A 21,430-nucleotide genomic window follows, 5' to 3' on the forward strand; every position below is an offset into this window, starting at 1 on the left:
TGGTTGACACTGAACTAGCTTGAGCTGAGTATCAATTCATTCATTCAATCGTATTTATTGAGGGCTTACTGTGTGCAGAGCACTGTACTAAGCACTTGGGAAGTACAAGTTGGCAACAAGTAGGGACAGTCCCTACTCAACAATGGGCTCACAGTCTAGAACGGGGAGACAGACAACAAAACAAAACATGTAGACAGGTGTCAAAATGGTCAGAACAAACAGAATTAAAGCTATATGCACATCATTAACAAAATAGAATAGTAAATATGTACAAGTAAAATAATAATAATGATGGCATTTATTAAGCGCTTACTATGTGCACAGCAATGTTCTAAGCACTGGGGAAGTTACAAGATGATCAGGTTGTCCCACAAGGAGCTCACAGTCTTAATCCCCATTTTCCAGATGAGGTAACTGAGGCCCAGAGAAGTTAAGTGACTTGCCCAAAGTCACACAGCTGACAATTGGCGGAGCTGGGATTTGAACCCATGACCTCTGACTCCAAAGCCCAGGCTTTTTCCACTGAGCCACGCTGCTTCTCTGCAATAAATAAATGAAAAATAAATAGAGTAATAAATCTGTACAAATATATACAAGTGCTGTGGGGAGGGGAAGGAGGTAGGTTGGGGGGGGGGGATGGGGAGGAGGAGAGGAGAAAGGGGGCTCAGTCTGCTCAATGACTGAATTATTTTGAGGAACAAAGAAGAAAACTTAATTGGCTTAGCTCTCTGCTTTATTAAATACTATTAGGGAATGAAGCATGAATAAAGCTTATTAGAGATATGGATGAATTCTAGGTTTACATTTTAACTGTGATATTTAGTATTTAGAAATTCATCCTTATGTTTGTCATAATCTGCCCGCTTGTGGAGTGTAAATACTCATATTGAATATACACCCTCAAATCTCCCCCGGCCCCCGACCCCAAACAACCATATTCTAGGAGTTGCCTAGCTACGTGAGGGACAGTAAGCAGAAAATGCAGAGACATAAAATCCACACTCTGCTTGTTCTTCACCATTTTCCAAAAATAAGGACACAGAAACATTTTGCAAGCTGATTTGTAAAATAGAAAGCATTTCACTGTGAAAGGAAATATAATAATAATAATAATAGTAATGATGGCATTTATTAAGCACTTACTATGTGCAATGCACTGTTCAAAGTGCTGGGGAGGATACAAGGTGATCAGGTTGTCCCACAGGGGGCTCAGAGTCTTAATCCCCATTTTACAGATGAGGTAACTGAGGCACAGAGAAGTTAAGTGACTTGCCCAAAGTCACAAAGCTGATAAGTGGTGGAGCCGGGATTTGAACCCATGATCTCCGACCCCAAAGCCCGGGCTCTTTCCACTGAACCACGCTGCTTCTCAACATAGTTGTCATGGTTTGAGTGTGCGGATTATGACTAGTTCTGCCTTGCAAATTAGGGTTGATCCAAAGACTTAAGACCTTAAAGAAATCAGATTGCAAAAGACCCAGAGCACTGTCATTGCATGTCTTCAGATGGCCAGTGTTCAATCAATCAATCAATGGGATTTACTAAGTGCTTACTAAGTGCAGAGCACTGTACTAAACACTCCGGTGAGCATTCATTCATATTTATTTAGCGCTTACTGTGTGCAGAGCACTGTACTAAGCGCTTGGGAAGTACAAGTTGGCAACATATAGAGACAGTCTCTACCCAACATCGGGCTCACAGTCTAGAAATAATACAACAGAGCTAGCAGACACATCCCCTGCTTGCTCATCAACCTCATATGATCATCTTTGAAAATTAGGATAGCCAAATGGCCTGTTACTTCTCAGGAGTAGAAGATGAGTAGAATTGAAGTACCAATTTTAGAGAAACGTTCTTTAGCAGTAATAATAATATGCATTAGATACATCCTGTGTGCAGCACACTCTACTAAGTACACGGATGTGAACTGTACATAATAATAATTACGGTATTTGTTAAGTGCTTACTCTGTGCCAGGCACTGTACTAAGTGCTGGAGTGGATACAATCAAATTGGGTTGGACACAGTCCCTGTCCCACATGGAGCTCACAGTCTTAATCACCATTTTACAGATGAAATAAATGAGGCACAGGGTTAAGTGACTTGTGCAAGACCACAGAGCAGATAAGTGGCAGAGGTGGGATTAGAAACCCTGACCTTCTGGGTCCCAGGACAGACCTCTATCCATTAAGCCATGGACATGTTTCCTCAACCTCAAAGGGGCTCACTATCTAAGAGTGAGGATGGGGACAGTGTCACACAGACACCTGGGTTTTCAGGTCTAGATTCATGTCTTCGTTGGCTTTCCACTTCCTGATCTCTTGTTACCCTTCCATAACTCATTAGGTGTTTCATTCATCCATTCAGTCATATTTATTGAACACTTACCATGTGCAGAACACTGTACTAAGCACCTGGAAAGTACAGTTCAGCAACACATTATCTAATCCATATCCTATCCAACAACAGGCTCACAGTCTAGAAGGTGGGAGACAGACAGCAAAATACAACAAGTAGACAGGCATCAATAACATCAATATAAATAAATAGAATTATAGATATATCCACATCATTAATAAAATAAATAGAATAGTAAATATGTACATAGATGCACAAATGCTGTGGGGCAGGGGCAGGGGTAGAGCAGAGGGAGGGAGTCGGGGCTATGGGGAGGGGAAGTGAGCAGAGGAAAAGGGGGGCTTAGTCTGGTTTCAGACAACCATCTCGAATTTTATATCTGAGAATTCATTCATTCAATTATATTTATTGAGCGCTTACTGTGTGCAGAGCAGTGTACTAAGTGCTTGGGAAGTACAAGTTGGCAACATATAGAGACGGTGCCTACCCAACACTGGGCTTACAATCTAGAAGGGGGAGACAGAGAACAAAACATATTAACAAAATAAAATGAATAGAATATGTACAAATAAAATAGAGTAATAAATACGTACAAACATATATGCAAATAACTAGAATAACTAATTCTAGTTATTCTAATAACTAGTTCTAATAACTAGAATAACTAGAATAACATAGAATGAATATGCCTGCTTAACAGTTGATAATGCTACATACTTTTGGTAAGTGAAAAAATGCCCCAGTAGTCTTCAAAGCACAAATAAGCCCCACACGCAGCTGTGGGGTATACAGAAGCATTTTTGGCTTCAACAGAGACAGAAATAGTCATTCTCATGATCACAGATCATCCTAGCGTAGAAGGAGACACAAAGTTTCTTTACATTATTGAGAATTCTTTGGTGCTCATCAGAATACCCACAGATTTCTTCAGTACTGACAGTTCAACAATGGTGATGCAGGTAATTAACTTATCTGCATTCCTCATTATTATTATTATTATATTTGTTAAGTGCTTCCTGTGTGTCAAGCACTGTTCTAAGTAAACTCATTATGCGTAGGGAATGCTAATTCTGTTGCATTGTGCTCTCTCAAGTGCTTTGTACAATGCTTTGCACATAGTAAGCACTTAAGTAATAATAATGGCATTTGTTAAGCGCTTACAATGTGCCAGACACTGTACTAAGCGCTGATAAATACCACTGATTGATTGATTTGGGGTAGATACAAGTCAGCCAAGATGGACACAATCCTTTGTCCCACAAAGGGCTCACAGTCTAAATAGGATGGAGTAGGATTTAGCCCCATTTTACAGTTGAAGAAACTGAGACCCAATGAAGTTAAGTGACTTACTCAAAGTCACACAGCAAGCACTTGGCAGAGCCAGAATTAGAACCCAGATCCTCTGATTCCCTGGCCCATTTTGTTTCCACTAGGCCATGTTACTTCCCATCACGGATTTTTGTAAGACTTCTTTTTATTATAATCATGTTTAATTGTATGATGGCACTGATACATTTCTTGTTTTGCCACAAGTACTTTCGAGATCTCGGAGTCATTTTCTATGAACCAGTCTTGGTGGTGTCTCCTTCACACTCTTGATAGCTGCCAGGCACACTGTGCTTCACAGAAGCCTCGATTTGCTCGTCACGTCGGTATTTGGAACTGAAATTCCTTTTTTTCCACGGCACTGCGTGATGTTGTCACAAAGTCTCTTGCAAGTGTCTTTGTTCTTCTCTCTCACCGTTGCCCCATTTCCCCTCTCCTCCCTCTCCATTTCTATCTCTCCCTTTGGCTCTGCCTCTTTAGATCCTTCCCTGTTCCACACTGAGTCTCCAGCAGACGGAGACTTTTCTCTGCTCCTGCCACCGCCAGTCTGGGATCCTTCCCACAGTGGGGGAAAGTAAACTATTGACAAACAATTTGGAATTATAAATCTTTCCATATCCACCCTTAACAAAAACCATAATTATTATTTTCATTATTATTTTACTCTCTCACATCTGTAGGTTTTTTAGTATCTGTCTCCCCTGCTTTAATCTAGAAATAGTATTTACTGAGCACTTACTGAGTGCTGAGCACTGTAGCAAGTGCTTAGGATATTACAATAGAATTAGAATTTGTGATCTCAGCTCTGCTGAGAGCTCACCTCCTCCAGGAGGCCTTCCCAGACTGAGCCCCTTCCTTCCTCTCCCCCTCGTCCCCCTTTCCATCCCCCCCATCTTACCTCCTTCCCTTCCCCACAGCACCTGTATATATGTATATATGTTTGTCCATATTTATTACTCTATTTATTTATTTATTTATTTATTTTATTTGTACATATCTATTCTATTTATTTTATTTTGTTAGTATGTTTGGTTTTGTTCTCTGTCTCCCCCTTTTAGACTGTGAGCCCACTGTTGGGTAGGGACTGTCTCTATATGTTGCCAATTTGTACTTCCCAAGCGCTTAGTACAGTGCTCTGCACATAGTAAGCGCTCAATAAATACGATTGATTGATTGATTGATTGATCCCTGTCCTCAAAGAGTTAAGGAGAAGCAGCATGGTGGAGTGGATAGAGCATGGGTCTAGGAGGGGGAAGATCGTGAATTCTAACCCTGGCTCATGTGCTGTGTGACCTTGGGCAAATCACTTCACTTCTCTGTGCCTCAGTTCCCTCATCTGTAAAATGAGGATTGAATACGTGAGCCCCACTTGGCACAGGGACTGTGTCCAACCTGACTTACTTGTATTCACCTTAGTGCTTAGTATAGTGTCTGGCACATAGTAAGCGCTTAACAAGTACCGCAATTATTATTATTATTATTTACAATCTAGCAGGGGAGACATAGTAAAGAACCTACAGATGTGAGAGAGTAAAATAATAATGAAAATAATAATTATGGTTTTTGTTAAGGGCTTTCAATATGACAAAAGTAGGAGACAATTAGTGAAATAGCACTGACGAAAAAAAAGGTGAACTTTCTCACATCTGTAGGTTCTACAGTGTCTATAGTGTCTATCTCCCCTGCTAAATTGTAAATAATAATAATTATAATAATTGCGGTACTTGTTAAGTGCTTACTATGTGCCAGACACTATACTAAGCACTAAGGTGAATACAAGCAAGTCAGGTTGGACACAGTCCCTGTCCCAAGTGGGCTCACGTATTCAATCCTCTTTTTACAGATGAGGGAACTGAGGAACAGAGAAGTGAAGTGACTTGCCCAAGGTCACACAGCAGATGAGCCAGGGTTAGAAACCAAGATCTTCCACCTTCTGGACCCATGCTCTATCCACTACCCCATGCTGCACACCATGCCAACCTCGTTCACTTCAAGTTTATCCTTTCCTGCCTTATATATGTTTGTACGTATTTATTACTCTATTTATTTTACTTGTACATATCTATTCTATTTATTTTATTTTGTTAATATGTTTGGTTTTGTTCTCTGTCACCCCCTTCTAGACTGTGAGCCCAGTTTTGGGTAGGGACCGTCTCTATGTCAACTTGCCAACTTGTACTTCCCAAGCGCTTAGTACAGTGCTCTGCACACAGTAAGCGCTCAATAAATATGATTGATTAATTGATTGATTGATTAACTCAGCCCTCTCTTCTGCCAGACAAAACTATTTCTCCTCTCTTATTGACACCCATGCCCATCATCCCCGTCAGCTCTTCCGTACATTCAACTCCCTTCTCAGGCCCCCGGTTCCTCCCCCTCCCCCTCCTCCTTCCCTCAATCCCGACGATCTGGCCTCCTACTTCATTAATAAAATTAAATCCATCAGGTCTGACCTCCCCAAAGTCACTCCCCCACCTTCTCCAACCCCCTGGCTCTCATCCTTCCCAGCAGTATCCTCAGAGGAGCTCTCCTCCCTCCTCTCAAGTGCTACTCCGGCCATCTGTGCTTCTGACCCCATTCCCTCTCATCTCATAAAATCTCTCGCCCCGTCCCTTCTCCCCTCCTTAACTTCCATCTTCAACCGCTCACTCTCCACTGGTTCCTTCCCCTCTGCCTTCAAACATGCCTATGTCTCTCCCATCCTAAAATAACCCTCTCTTGACCCCACCTCACCTTCTAGTTATCGCCCCATCTCACTCCTACCATTCCTTTCCAAACTCCTTGAATGAGTCGTCTACACACGCTGCCTCGAATTCCTCAACACCAACTCTCTCCTCGACCCCCTCCAGTCTGACTTCCATCCCCTACATTCCACGGAAACTGCCCTCTCAAAGGTCACCAATGACCTCCTGCTTGCCAAATCTAAGAGCTCCTACTCTATCCTAATCCTCCTCGACCTCTCAGCTGCCTTCGACACTGTGGACCACCTCCTTCTCCGCAATACGCTATCCGACCTTGGCTTCACAGACTCCGTCCTCTCCTGGTTCTCCTCTTATCTCTCAGGTTGTTCATTCTCAGTCTCTTTTGCAGGCTTCTCCTCCCCCTCCCATCCCCTTACTGTGGGGGTTCCTCAAGGTTCAGTTCTAGGTCCCCTTCTGTTCTCCATCTACACTCACTCCCTTGGTGACCTCATTCGCTCCCACGGCTTCAACCATCATCTCTACGCTGATGACACCCAAATCTACATCTCTGCCCCTGCTCTCTCCCCCTCCCTCCAGGCTCGCATCTCCTCCTGCCTTCAGGACATCTCCATCTAGATGTCTGCCCGCCACCTAAAACTCAACATGTCCAAGACTGAACTCCTTGTCTTCCCTCCCAAACCTTGTCCTCTCCCTGACTTTCCCATCACTGTTGACGGTACTACCATCCTTCCCGTCTCACAAGCCCGCAACCTTGGTGTCATCCTCGACTCCGCTCTCTCGTTCACCCCTCACATCCAAGCCGTCACCAAAACCTGCCGGTCTCAGCTCCGCAACATTGCCAAGATCCGCCCTTTCCTCTCCATCCATACCGCTACCCTGCTTGTTCAAGCTCTCATCCTATCCCGTCTGGACTACTGCATCAGCCTCCTCTCCGATCTCCCATCCTCGTGTCTCTCCCCACTTCAATCCATACTTCATGCTGCTGCCCGGATAATCTTTGTCCAGAAACGCTCTGGCATGTTACTCCCCTCCTCAAAAATCTCCAGTGGCTACCAATCAATCTGCTCATCAGGCAGAAACTCCTCACCCTGGGCTTCAAGGCTGTCCATCACCTCGCCCCCTCCTACCTCACCTCCCTTCTCTCCTTCTCCAGCCCAGCCCGCACCCTCCGCTCCTCTGCTACTAATCTCCTCACCGTACCTCGTTCTCGCCTGTCCCGCCATCGACCCCCGGCCCATGTCATCCCCCAGGCCTGGAATGCCCTCCCTCTGCCCATCCGCCAAGCTAGCTCTCTTCCTCCCTTCAAGGACCTACTGAAAGGTCACCTCCTCCAGGAGGCCTTCCCAGATTGAGCCCCTTTCTTCAGCTCCCCCTTGTCCCCCTCTCCATCCCCGCCATCTTACCTCCTTCCCTTCCCCACAGCACCTGTATATATGTATACATGTTTGTACATATTTATTACTCTATTTATTTATTTATTTATTTATCTTACTTGTACATATCTATTCTATTTATTTTATTTTGTTAGTATGTTTGGTTTTGTTCTCTGTCTCCCCCTTCTAGACTGTAAGCCCACTGTTGGGTAGGGACTATCTCTATATGTTGCCAACTTGTACTTCCCAAGTGCTTAGTACGGTTCTCTCCACATAGTAAGCGCTCAATAAATATGATTGATTGATTGATTGATTCTAACCTGTAATAGCTTTCCACCCAGCCCGACTCAATCAACCAATATTATTTACTGACTCTACTATGTATAGAGCATTGCACTAAGCTATTGAGTGCCCCAGCACTTAGTAATAATAATAATAATGATGGCATTTGTTTAGTGCTTACTATGTGCAAAGCACTGTTCTAAGCGCCGGGGTGGATACAAGGTGATCACATTGTCCAACGTAGGGCTCACTGTCTTAATCCCCATGTTACAGATGAGGTAACTGAGGCTCAGAGAAGTTAAGTGACTTGCCCAAGGTCACACAACAGACATGCCTGGCACATAGTAAGTGCCTAACCATACCATAATTATCATTATTATTATGCTGCTCCCCAGTTCCCCTCTCAGGGTCGCAGCTGGAGAGTTTCCAATGCTCTATCAATCTCGGCTACGGGAAGGAGAGTCAAGCAGAGACCTACCCATTCCATTCCTAGCTTGGGCAGTGGCTAATGAGTGGAAGGCAATCTGGTACAAGTCAAAACTCACCTGTACTGGGAAGCAGCAGCATGGGAGAGAATCGAGGGCAGAGACTGGAATTTATGGCACAGAAGGTGACAATGGTAAACCACTTCCGTACTTTTACCAAGAAAACTCTGGATCCACTACCAGAACTATTGCAGATGGAGAGCGGGGCATTCTGGGAGAGATGTGTTAGTGGTGTTACTATGGGTCAGAAACACTCGATGGCATGAGACAAGATAAGCCCTCCAGCTGTTTGGTATCTAATAAGGAAGAATAACAGATACACATGCACCAGTTAATTGTCCTAACCTTTGTTTGGTCTGTGTGAACACAGTCTAAAAGTGTCACCTCAGGAGGATGAAGTGAGGTTCATGGGGATGTGGTTTTTCAGTTTCTCCCTTCTCCCCCACCCTTGCGATGATGCTAAAACGGTCTGGCAAATTTCATTCTATTACATACTGGAAGGAAAATCTCTGGAGTTTTGGTTGTTCTGCCATTTGGCGCAAAGCCAAGCAAATGTAACCAGAGGCCTGTTGAGTCCCCTTTTGGGTGGGATCAGTTCTGCATTTTGATTCCCCTCTTTCTCCCTTCGGCTAACACCCTCCTAGACTGAAAGCCACTTGTGGGCAGGGAAAATGTATTACCAACTCTGTTGCATTGTACTCTCCCAAGCACTTAGTACAGTGCATAGAGTCAGTGCTCAGTAAATTCCATTGATTGATTGATGCAGGTGCTCACATTTGAAGGTCTCTGTTCCCACTCCTCTGGCTCCCCATGTTTGTTCTGATATCCCTGGGAAAGGACCCAGAAGGTTTATAGACCCAAGCTTAAGTTTCTATCCTTTACACTCTGATAAGAGATTATTATTTTGATGTTTTGGAGGCAGAGAAACAACTAGAAATGTTCTTAAGTTCCTTCTATCAGTCAAATGCTTTCTAAGGCAGAAAATATTGAAATTCAATGTTAGAATTGCTGGATATGACGAACCTTGTTTGGAGGCAAAGCAGTGGACAAATGACAACAATAATTATAGTATTTGTTAAGCGCTTACTGTGTGCCAAGCACTGCACTGGATACAAGGTCATCAGGTTGCCCCACATGGGGCTCACAGTCTTAATACTCAGATGCAGCATGGCTCACTGGAAAGAGCACGGGCTTTGGAGTCAGAGGTCATGGGTTCGAATCCTGGCTCCGTCATTTGTCTGTTGTGTGACCTTGGGCAAGTCACTTAACTTCTCTGAGCCTCAGTTACCTCATCTGTAAAATGGGGATTAAGACTGTGAGCCCCGCGTGGGACAACCTGATCACCTTGTATTCCCCCCCAGTGCTTAGAACAGTACTTTGCACATAGTAAGTGCTTAATAAATGCCATTATTATTATTATTATTATTATTATTATTATTATTATTATTATTTTACAGATGAGGTAACTAAGTCACAGAGAAGTGAAGCCCAAGGACGCACAGCTGACACGTAGGGAGTAAGGATTAGAACCCACATCCTCTGACTCTGGCTTCATGATTAGACAAACTCTGAAAATCCTATCCAGAATTTGGATTCATAGACTGTATGTTGTGGCAGGGAATGTGTCTACCAACTTTGTTGGATTGTGCTCTCCCAAGCACTTAGTACAGTGCTCTGCACACAGTAAGCACTCAACAAATATGACTGGCTGATATTTTTTTCAATCTAATCAAAGATATAAAAAATACCTTTGATATTTGCTATCAGGCTATCCTGCAGAATTCATTCATTCATTCGATCAATTATATTTATTGAGTGCTTACTGTGTTATATACTGTACAGAGTTTCTGCGTTTCCCAATTATGGCATACAGAAAATGAGACCATTTTAAAAGCCTCATTATGAGCAGGGAATGGATCCACTAATTATCATCATCAATCATATTTATTGAGCGCTTACTATGTGCAGAGCACTGTACTAAGCGCTTGGGAAGTACAAATCGGCAACATATAGAGACAGTCCCTAGCCAACATTGGGCTCACAGTCTAAAAGGGGAAGACAGAGAACAAAACCAAACATACTAACAAAATAAAATAAATAGAATAGATATGTACAAGTAAAATAAATAAATAAATAAATACAGTAATAAATATGTACAAACATATATACATATATACAGGTGCTGTGGGGAAGGGAAGGAGGTAAGATGGGGGGATGGAGAGGGGGACGAGGGGGAGAGGAAGGAAGGGGCTCAGTCTGGGAAGGCCTCCTGGAGGAGGTGAGCTCTCAGCAGGGCCTTGAAGGGAGGAAGAGAGCTAAGAGAGCTAATTCTGGTGTATCTCTCCCAAGTGCTTAGTACATTTCTCTGAACATAGTAAGTGCTCAATGAATACCACTGATTGACTGATTACTAAAGTTGGCATCCAATCTCTACTCCTCAGAGCTTCCTGTCTTTCTGTCCACAACAGCACTTTGGGAGCATCCTGAGGGCAGTAGAAAGCCAAAGAGCTGATGTCAGTAATGGCATTATGCTAACAGCCTGGGTTTCCAAGATCCTTTGTTAATGGAAACTTGATAGTGTATCTTCATCACAGTGTCTTTCTATTTGAGAAGTTCTTAGATTGCAGTGCTTGCAAATCATTGTGAAGAAAGGTTGTCATTGTTTAAAATTTTCTTTCTTTTAAAAGTCTAGTGAAAGTCAACTCTGGAAACACTCCCCTGCATCCCCAACTATAGGTAAGTCAAAATAGAAGCAAAGCATTTTTTTTCACAAAGCCCTAAAACAATGAAAATCAAAGAGACTGTATTTATTAATCATGGTGACTACTTTATATGTCTTTTCTGCTCACACATTTGTTTCCGTGTGAAATGTCACACTTGAGAGCTTGGAAGTGGAGAAAGGGGAGAAATGAGAGCAAGGCAAGTTATCAGTTTCTCTCTCCCTAGGAGCCCAAACCTCCACTAAACAAAAAATATTTATATAAATCCAAGAACATATAGTTTTCCCATAGTGTGTTTTTTTCATGATGCATTTGGATACAGTGAACTCTGTTGAGGAATCAGAGAATGTGTATTCTAAAAGCACCTAGTCTGGGTAGTATGCAATTTGAAGTTGTATGTACTTGTGGTATTGGTCAAAGTAGTAGAACTGCAATGTAATTTCTCCTTCAGGCAAGGTTATTCGAAAATGCAACTCTCATAATGTAGACTGCTATTGGAGAAGAGGTAAGCTCTCTCTGGCTAGAGGAAAAGGAGGCTATACTCACTGATGTTTTGAAGGGAACCTTTTGTGAAAGTTCCATATGTTGGAATGAAATTAAGGTTTATGAGTCTGGAATTCCGAGAGACTATTCGGGTTAGTCAAAGAAAACATGCAAGGTGCTTTGGTCAAAGTCTAAAGGAAGACCGTTTTTCCACAGTCCTTCTGCCAAGAGTAGTTTTTCCTACACATTGCCTGCTTGGACTGCAAGACGTTCCCTAGTGGAATTGAATTTATTCTTGCCCTGAGGCTTCAAAATTCATGATTTCACCCGTTCTGTTTGTTACTTAGGCAGTATCAATTGGTTAGTCATTCTTTTTCTCCTAAAATAAAGTGCATTGCTTCTGCTTCCATGGCCTCTTCTCTCCCTGGTTTTGCCTTGAAATCTCCCCTTACTCTGCTTCACACACTCCACCCTCCCTCCACCTGGCCCCTGCCCCAACTCACCGACCTTCCCAATCAAGCATAGAGCAGCTCAGTCTTTTCACTGATTTCTGATAAGAGGTTCCACATCTGACATTAACTTCTTAAAACTTCCTTGATTCTTTAAAGTAGGTTATTCATTAACGGGACTAAAACCAGTGTTGGTTCTATAAACCTTCCAGCTCATTCAAACTAGGCATCTGCTCAGAAAGCTATTTAGAGGTGGGCTGTAGGAATACAGCCTTGCTGAGAATAAGTTCTGATCAGGGGTGCAGTGGAGAGATTTGTTTGCCTCATTCCACATGACAAGTCCACGGTAAGCGGATTGAGCACACGGTTGGTTTGACAGACTGCACAGAGCAGGCAAACTCACATACCAGAGGAAGGGGGTTGAGTGAGCTATGCTTACCATTGGAATGGATATTATCAGAATTTTTCTCAAGACAGGGCATTTCAACTTTTATTATATTTGGTACTAGAGATTTCCACCCTGAGAGGTAGGACCAATCATATTCCTGTTATTTTGAGCAAAAGTACTAACTGGAAAAATAACCTAAATGACTACTTATTTTTGCCTCAGGAGTGACCTGGTGTTTCCAGCATTCATCAAATTATGCAGATAACAGTGCAAATGGGCATTGTTTAGTGAACATAGTAAAACCTTTTAAATGTTCCTATGAGAGAAAGATTATTGCTTGGGGAAGGTTGTTTTAAACTTGTGTCTGCTTTAAGAGGAGAAAGCTGGATTTTTAGAAATGGTCGAGTGAACTGGAGTTTTATCCCCAGCTGGAGGAATGGGGGAGACCCAAATCTACTCTAGTTTTATTATTATTTTTGTTCTGTTCTCTTAGTTTCTTTAAGGGATGCTGTGCAGGTAGAAGAAAGGCTGGCCCAGCAATGTTTTTGAAGAAAATTTTTCAGCTGCCCTGTAGCCCCTCTGAGGTACCCGAGAGAGGAGTTTAGCAGTTACCTTGCTGCTAATTACTGCTTCCTTTCATATTAGGCATTTCCATATTTGCTTGAAACTTGTGAAGACTGCAAAGTAAAAAAAACACAGTATCTTTTAACTATATGTTCTAATTTCCTTTTAAGAGGTACATTTACAGCTCTAACTTTTGAGTGGTTTTTTACCTCAGCTTAATTGCAGGTAATTGAAAGGAAAATAAAAGGTACATGTACTTTGAAATTTGCTTTCAATTTCAAGACTTTTCTAAATAGTATGAACTACTTTGAAGCAAAATATTTTTAAACTAATTTTTTCTTAAGGAAATATGACTTATGGGTTATATGAACGTAAAGCGTTGGGATATTATGTCACTTAATTTCTTATTCCTAGTTTTAAATTACTTTCTGTAAACCCAGGGTAGGTTTTGAAATGATTTTCTTAAAGCAACTGACTTTACTTGTTTCTTTCAAGAAATCACAATGAAAATTGAAGAGCCAACAAGGCCATGAGAGAGCATTTAGCGTTATTAGGTCAGCACTGACTTATTCTTATGGGGTTTTAAAAGAAGACCTGGTAAACTGTTAAGAACTGGATGTATGAGTTCTATTAAAAGATTTAGGACTCAATGCTCCGGCTTCATTTGAAACAGGACATAGCATCAAGGGGCTTTTAGTACAAGTGAAGTGTAGAAACATGCCATGACAGAAGAAACTGAGAGGCATCTGAGAAACATCCAGGGAACAATATATGTCTTGTGGGAAGGTTTGAAATGTATGCAGCTGATCCTCTGGGAACTGCTGTAGCCCATTCACACTGTGTGAAAAAGATGCTCTTTCAAAATCATCTTTAATCCTTTCTTTCAAGAGAAAATCTGAGAACGTTATTGAAAGGTTTCTTGGGCTCAATCAGTGGATAATTTTTGTTGCAATTAATTTAAAAATGAAATTGTGGAACATTTAGTGATGACTTACCTTAAATAAAGGGACTGTATCTGCTTATTATTATATTGAACTCTCCCAAGAGCTTAGTACAATATTCTACGCACAGTAAGTGTTCGATAAATGACTGAATTCATTCATTCATTCATTCAATCGTATTTATTGAGTGCTTACTGTATGCAGAGCACAGTACTAAGTGCTTGGGAAGTACAAATTTGCAACATATAGAGATGGTCCCTACCCAAAAATGGGCTCACAGTCTAGAAGGGGGAGACAGACAACAAAGCAAAACATATTAACAAAATAAAATAAATAGAATAGGAAATATGTACAAGTAAAATAAATAGAGTAATAAATCTATACAAACATATATACAGGTGCTGTGGGGAGGGGAAGGAGGTAGGGCAGGGGGGATGGGGAGGGGGAGAGGAAGGAGGGGGCTCAGTTTGGGAAGGCCTCCTGGAGGAGGTGAGCTTTCAGTAGGGCTTTGAAGAGAGAAAGAGAGCTAGCTTGGCGGACGTGCGGAGGGAGGGCATTCCAGGCCAGGGGTAGGACGTGGGCCAGGGGTCGACGGCGGGACAGGCGAGAACTGAATGAAAGACTTATGTACTAGGAAATTTGGACTTATAGAAAACCTTATCTTCTATGAGTTAGGCTTTCTAGGCTACTTGAAGTGGCTATGCTTTCCCTAATTTGTTTTAGTAAGTTAACTGGGTATATGTATTAAACTTTCTTCCAAGATCTCCAACTGCTTTACAGACACTGATTGAATTTGCAATTTCTTTTGAGGAAAGAAATCATGCAAAAGTTGTATGTTTCTTGGGGGCAAGTGAAATGTATGTCAGTCTTTCAGGGGTTGGTGTAAGGTGGGACTAGGGGAATGTGGTTGCCAAAATATTACCTTTGCTTGAATGGTAAAAATCTAGGCTGAGGGTACTTTATGACTGTAGGTCAGGCCTGCCCTGTACAGATTCGCACTGGTAAAACCTTTTCAAAAATATGTTTTACCAGAGTTAACATGGCCTTTACCTAGATAATCCCCAATGAACCTTATAAAGAAATTCATTCATTCATTCATTCATTCATTCATTCATTCAATTGTATTTATTGAGTGCTTACTGTGTGCAGAGCATGGTACTAAGCACTTGGGAAGTACAAGTCGACAACATATAGACATGGTCCCTACCTGACAACGGGCTCACAGCCTAGAAGGGGGAGACAGACAACAAAACAAAACATGTAGACAGGTGTCAAAACCATCAGAATAAATAGAATTATAGCTATATGCACATCATTAGCAAAATAAATAGTGTAGTAAATATGTACAAGTAAAATAAATAGCGTAGTAAATCTATACAAATATATACAAGTGCTGTGGGGAGCGGAAGGAGGTAGGGCAAAGTGGGGGGGGAATGGGGAGGAGGAGAGGAAAAAGAGGGCTCAGTCTTGGAAGGCCTCCTGGAGGAGGTGAGTTCTCAGTAGGACTTTGGAAAGAGGAAGAGAGCTAGTTTGGTGGATGTGTGCAGGGAGGGCATTCCAGGCCAGGGGAAGAACGTGGGCCAGGGGTTGACAGCGGGACAGGTGAGAAAGAGGCACAGTGAAGAGGTTAGTGGCAGAGGAGCGGAGGGTGTGGGTTGGGCTGCAGAAAGGGACAAGGGAGTTGAGGTAGGAGAGGGCAAGGTGATGGAGAGCCCTGAAGCCAAGAGTGAGGAGTTTTTGCTTGATTCGAAGGTTGACAGGCAACCACTGGAGATTTTTGAGGAGGGGAGTGATTTGCCCAGAGCATTTCTGTACAAAGATAATCTGGGTAGCAGAGTGAAGTATAGACTGAAGTGGGGAGAGATAGGAAGATGGGAGATCAGAAAGGAGGCTGATGCAGTAATCCAGTCGGGATAGGATGAGAGATTGAACCAGCAAGGTAGTGGTTTGGATGGAGAGGAAAAGGCTGATCTTGGTGATGTTGCGGAGGTGAGACCGGCAGGTTTTGGTGGCAGATTGGATGTGTGTGTTGAATGAGAGAGTGGAGTTGAGGATGGCACCAAGGTTATGGGCTTGTGATGGGAAAGTCGGGGAGAGGACAGGGTTTGGGAGGGAAGATAAGGAGCTCAGTCTTGGACACATTGAGTTTTTGATGGCGGGCAGACATCCAGATGGAGATCAATCAATCGTATTTATTGAGCGCTTACTGTGTGCAGAGCACTGTACTAAGCACTTGGGAAGTACAAGTTGGCAACATAAAGTTGCGATGAAGGCAGGAGGAGATACGAGCCTGGAGACGGGGAGAAAGAGCAGGGGCAGAGATGTAGACTGGGATGTTTTTACCACAAGTAAGAGGATGTGGGTTCTAATCCCAGCTCTGCCACTTGTCTGCTGTGTGACCTTGGGCAGGCCACTTCATTTCTCTGTGCCTCAGTTACCTCATCCGTAAATGGGGATTAAGACTGCGAGCCCCATGTGAGACAGGAATTGTGACCAACCTGATTACCTTGTATCTACTCCAGAGCTTAGAACAGAGCTTGGCACATATGGAGTGCTTAACAAATACTAGTATTATTATTAATATTACTATAAGGACCCCACCATTACAATGACATTTTTCCAGATGACCTCACTAGGACTCAGTCAGCAATGTTTATGTCTACATTAAAAATTAGCACATTTATAGAATTGAATATTTAATTAGGAAATTCTGGTTTGGACCATGAGGCTGCCCTAAGTCTATCTCTCACAGAGCCTGCTCAGAAACCCTGATGTTACCACATCAGTCAGACTGACTTCTCAGGGCTTTCCACTTCTTTCTCTATCTCTGCTTCTTCACTTCAATAATGATCTGGGAGGAGGAGAGGTGGGCACAGGGCAGTTTCAAGAGTCCATGGAGGCTGGCTGCAGCATGGAAAGAAGGGTAGGTTGCCCCTAGGCACCAAGAGGTCATTAATTAATTCATTCAATCGTATTTACTGAGCACTTACTGTGTGCAGAGCACTGTACTAACCGCTTGGAAAGTACAATTCGGCAACATATAGATACAGTTCCTACCCAACAACGGGCTCACAGTCTAGAAGGGGGAGACAGACAGCAAAACAGGACAAGTAGACAGGTGTCAAGACCATCAAAATAAATAGAATTATAGGTAGATACACACCATTAATAAAATAGAGTAATAAAGATGTACAAATATACACAAGTGCTGTGGGGAGGGGAAGGGGGTAGGGCAGAGGGAGGAAGTGGGGCATTGGGGAGGGGAGGAGGAGGAAAGGATAAGGGGGGGCTCAGTCTGGGAAGGCCTCCTGGAGGAGGGCTTTGAAGGGAGGAAGAGAGCTAGTTAGGCGGATGTGTGGAGGGAGGGGATTCCAGGCCAGAGGTAGGACGTGGGCCAGGGGTCGACAGCGGGACATGCGAGAACAAGGTACAGTGAGGAGTTTAGCAGCAGAAGAGCGGAGGGTGCAGGCTGGGCTGGAGAAGGAAGGAAGGGAGGGGAGGTAGGAGGGGACAAGGTAATGGACAGCTTTGAAGACAATAGTGAGGAGTTTTTGCTTCATGCAAAGGTTGATAGGCAACTACTTGAGATTTTTGAGGAGCGGAGTGATGTGCCCAGAGCGTTGCTGTAGAAAGATAATCCAGGCAACAGAGTGAAGTATAGACCGAAACGGGGAGAGACAGGAGGATGGGAGATCAGAAAGGAGGCTGATGCAGTGATCCAGTCAGGATAGGATGAGAGATTGAATTAGCAAGGTAAGCGGTTTGTATGGAGAGGAAAGAGCGGATCTTGACGATGTTGTGGAGGAGAGACCGGGAGGTTTTGGTGATGGATTGGATGTGTGGGGTCCACACATCTCCATCTCCATCTGGATGTCCGCCCGCCACCTAAAGCTCAACATGTCGAAGACTGAGCTCCTTGTCTGCCCTTCCAAACCTTGTCCTCTCCCTGACTTTCCCATCACTGTTGATGGCACTACCATCCTTCCCGTCTCACAAGCCCGCAACCTTGGTGTCATCCTCGACTCCGCTCTCTCATTCACCCCTCACATCCAAGCCGTCACCAAAACCTGCCGGGCTCAGCTCCGCAACATTGCCAAGATCCGCCCTTTCCTCTCCATCCAAACCGCTACCCTGCTCATTCAAGCTCTCATCCTATCCCGTCTGGACTACTGCACCAGCCTTCTCTCTGATCTCCCATCCTCGTGTCTCTCTCCACTTCAATCCATACTTCATGCTGCTGCCCGGATTATCTTTGTCCAGAAACGCTCTGGACATATTACTCCCCTCCTCAAAAACCTCCAATGGCTACCGATCAATCTGCACATCAGGCAGAAACTCCTCACCCTGGGCTTCAAGGCTCTCCATCACCTCGCCCCCTCCTACCTCACCTCCCTTCTCTCCTTCTACTGCCCAGCCCGCACCCTCCGCTCCTCCACCACTAATCTCCTCACTGTACCTCACTCTCGCCTGTCCCGCCATCGACCCCCGGCCCACGTCATCCCCTGGGCCTGGAATGCCCTCCCTCTGCCCATCCGCCAAGCTAGCTCTCTTCCTCCCTTTAAGGCCCTGCTGAGAGCTCACCTCCTCCAAGAGGCCTTCCCAGACTGAGCCCCTTCTTTCCTCTCCCCCTCGTCCCCCTCTCCATCCCCCCGTCTTACCTCCTTCCCTTCCCCACAGCACCTGTATATATGTATATATGGTTGTACATATTTATTACTCTATTTATTTATTTATTTATTTATTTTACTTGTACATTTCTATCCTATTTTATTTTGTTGGTATGTTTGGTTCTGTTCTCTGTCTCCCCCTTTTAGACTGTGAGCCCACTGTTGGGTAGGGACTGTCTCTATGTGATGCCAATTTGTACTTCCCAAGCGCTTAGTACAGTGCTCTGCACATAGTAAGTGCTCAATAAATACGATTGATTGGGGTGAATGACAGAGCGGAGTCAAGGATGATACCAAGGTTATGGGCTTGTGAGACGGGAAGGATGGTAGTGCCTTCCACAGTGACGGGAAAGTCAGGGAGAGGACAGGGTTTGGGAGGGAAGATAAGGAGCTCAGTCTTAAGACATGTTGTGTTTTAGATGGTGGGCAGACATCCAGATGGAGATGTCGATACTGTGTTTTCGCGGGTGAATCTGGAAGCAATATCCTTGAAGATTGGTAATATTTATTAAGTGCTTTCTGCCTGCCAAGCACTGTGCCAAGCACAGGGATAGGTCATCATCATTGTCATCGTCAATGAAATTTATTGAGTGCTCACTCTGTGCAGAACTCTGTACTAAGCACTTGGGAAAATAATAATAATAATAATGGAATTTGTTAAGTGCTTACTATTTGCCAAGCACTGTTCTAAGCACCGAATAATTATGGCATTTGTTAAGCAATTACTATGTGCCAAGCACTGTTCTAAGTGCTGGGGTAGATACGAGGTAATCAGGTTGCCCCATGTGGGGCTCAGTCTTAATCTCCATGTTACAAATGAGGTAACTGAGGCACAGAGAAGTCAAGTGACTTGCCCAAAGTCACACAGCTGATCGGTGGCAGATCTGGGATTAGAACCCACGACCTCTGACTCCCAAACCTGTGCTCCTTCCACTAAGCCACAACACACAGGGGTTGGTAGACACATTCCCTGCCCACAACAAGTTTACAGTCTAGAGGGGAAGTAGATATGTGTTTGCTTATTGTTATATTATTCCCTTCCAAGTGCTTAGTACATTGCTCTGCACACAGTAAGTGCTCAATAAATACAACTGAATGAATGAATGAATACAAAATAAATGGAATGAACACAGCTGAAGCGGGGTTCTCAGGCAAGCACTGCCCTGTAGCTAGTGTACACTTTAAGGGAAGTTTTTGTTCCCAGCTACCTAGTGTGTAATAATAATAATGGCATTTGTTAAGCGCTTACTATGTACAAAGCACTGTTCTAAGCGCTGGGGCATACAAGGCAATCAGGTTGTCCAAGGTGGGGCTCACAGTCAATCCCCATTTTACAGATGAGGTAACTGAGGCTCAGAGAAGTTAAGTGGCTTGCCCAAGGTCACACAGCAGACATGGCGGAGCCAGGATTCGAACCCATGACCTCTGGCTCTAAAGTCCGTGCTCTTACCACTGAGCCACACTGCTTCCCTGTAGTGTATGTACAGAAATACCTGGATTTCTGGATGTAGTTGTGGGAAAGATCCATCTGGATACACCATAGCACCGTTTGTAAGAACAGTGAGTTTATGCACATGATGTCAGCTGGGGGATGAGTATTCAGTTCAAGTTTTCTGCAAAAATGAGACTCCCCAGTTTTAGGACAATTGGGTATATTTATTAAGAGGTGCTGGGTGCAGATTCCTCTTACCTGCCCGTTGTTATTGTAGTGATTACCTCTTGGGCAAGATTGAAAGCTCCATGAGGACAGGAGCTACGTCTACTTGTCTTGCCTTATGCTATCGAGTCGTCTCCGACCCATAGCGACGCTCTGGACACATCTCTCCCAGAACGCCACACCTCCAACGGCAATCATTCTGTAGTGTATCCGTAGAGTTTTCTTGGTAAAAATACAGAAGCGGTTTACCATTGCCTCCTTCCGCACAGTAAACTCGAGTCTCCACCCTCGACTCTCTCCCATGCTGCTACTTCCCAGCACAGGGGAGTTTTGACTTGTAGCAGATTGCCTTCCACTCGCTAGCCACTGCCCAAGCTAGGAGTGGAAAGGGTAGACTTCTGTTTGACTCTCCCTCCCGTAGCTGAGACTGGTAGAGTACTGGAAACTCTCTAGGTGCTACCCTGAGAGGCCATTTAGTATAATGCTCTGCATATATTAAGCACCCAATAAATACTAATGATTGATTGATCCATTGATGGGGGAGATATTTGTAGGTGGATTGATAACAATAATGATAATGAAGGCATTTATTAAGCACTTATTATGTGCAAGGCACTGTTCTAAGCACTGGGGAGGTTACAAGGTGATCAGGTTGTCCCATGGGGGGCTCAGTCTTCATCCCCATTTTACAGATAAGGTAACTGAGGCACAGAGAAGTTGTGTCTTGCCCAAAGTCACACAGCTGACAAGAGGCAGAGCTGGGATTTGAACCCATGACCTCTGACTCCAAAGCCTGTACTCTTTCCACTGAGCCACGCTATGCCACAGCAACTCTGAACATAGGACATGAATTCATCTGCTCGTGTACAGAGAAGCAGCATGGCCTAGTGGAGTCACTGATCCTGGGTTCTAATACTGGTTTAGACTGTGAGCCCACCTTTTAGACTGTGAGCCCACTATTGGGTAGGGACTGTCTCTATATGTTGCCAACTTGTACTTCCCAAGCGCTTAGTACAGTGCTCTGCACACAGTAAG

General features: G+C 43.8%; 1 protein-coding gene and 1 non-coding gene across 2 annotated transcripts in view; one reads left to right on the forward strand and one right to left on the reverse strand.

The window, feature by feature from the left end:
- The first annotated feature begins 12,452 nt into the window (after window positions 1–12,452).
- VEPH1 (ventricular zone expressed PH domain containing 1) overlaps window positions 12,453–21,430 on the forward strand; it is a 238,875-nt gene continuing 229,897 nt past the window's right edge. The window contains exon 1 of the mRNA XM_038746083.1: window positions 12,453–12,524. The gene's annotated coding sequence lies outside the window, so the exon portion shown is untranslated. The remainder of the gene's footprint in view (window positions 12,525–21,430) is intronic.
- On the reverse strand, window positions 20,729–20,866 carry LOC119938440. The gene has a single exon (XR_005454434.1). It is a non-coding gene; the product is annotated as a small nucleolar RNA SNORA7 (small nucleolar RNA).

The sequence above is a fragment of the Tachyglossus aculeatus genome, chromosome 1 (genome assembly GCF_015852505.1).
Source record: "Tachyglossus aculeatus isolate mTacAcu1 chromosome 1, mTacAcu1.pri, whole genome shotgun sequence".
NCBI lineage: Eukaryota > Metazoa > Chordata > Mammalia > Monotremata > Tachyglossidae > Tachyglossus > Tachyglossus aculeatus.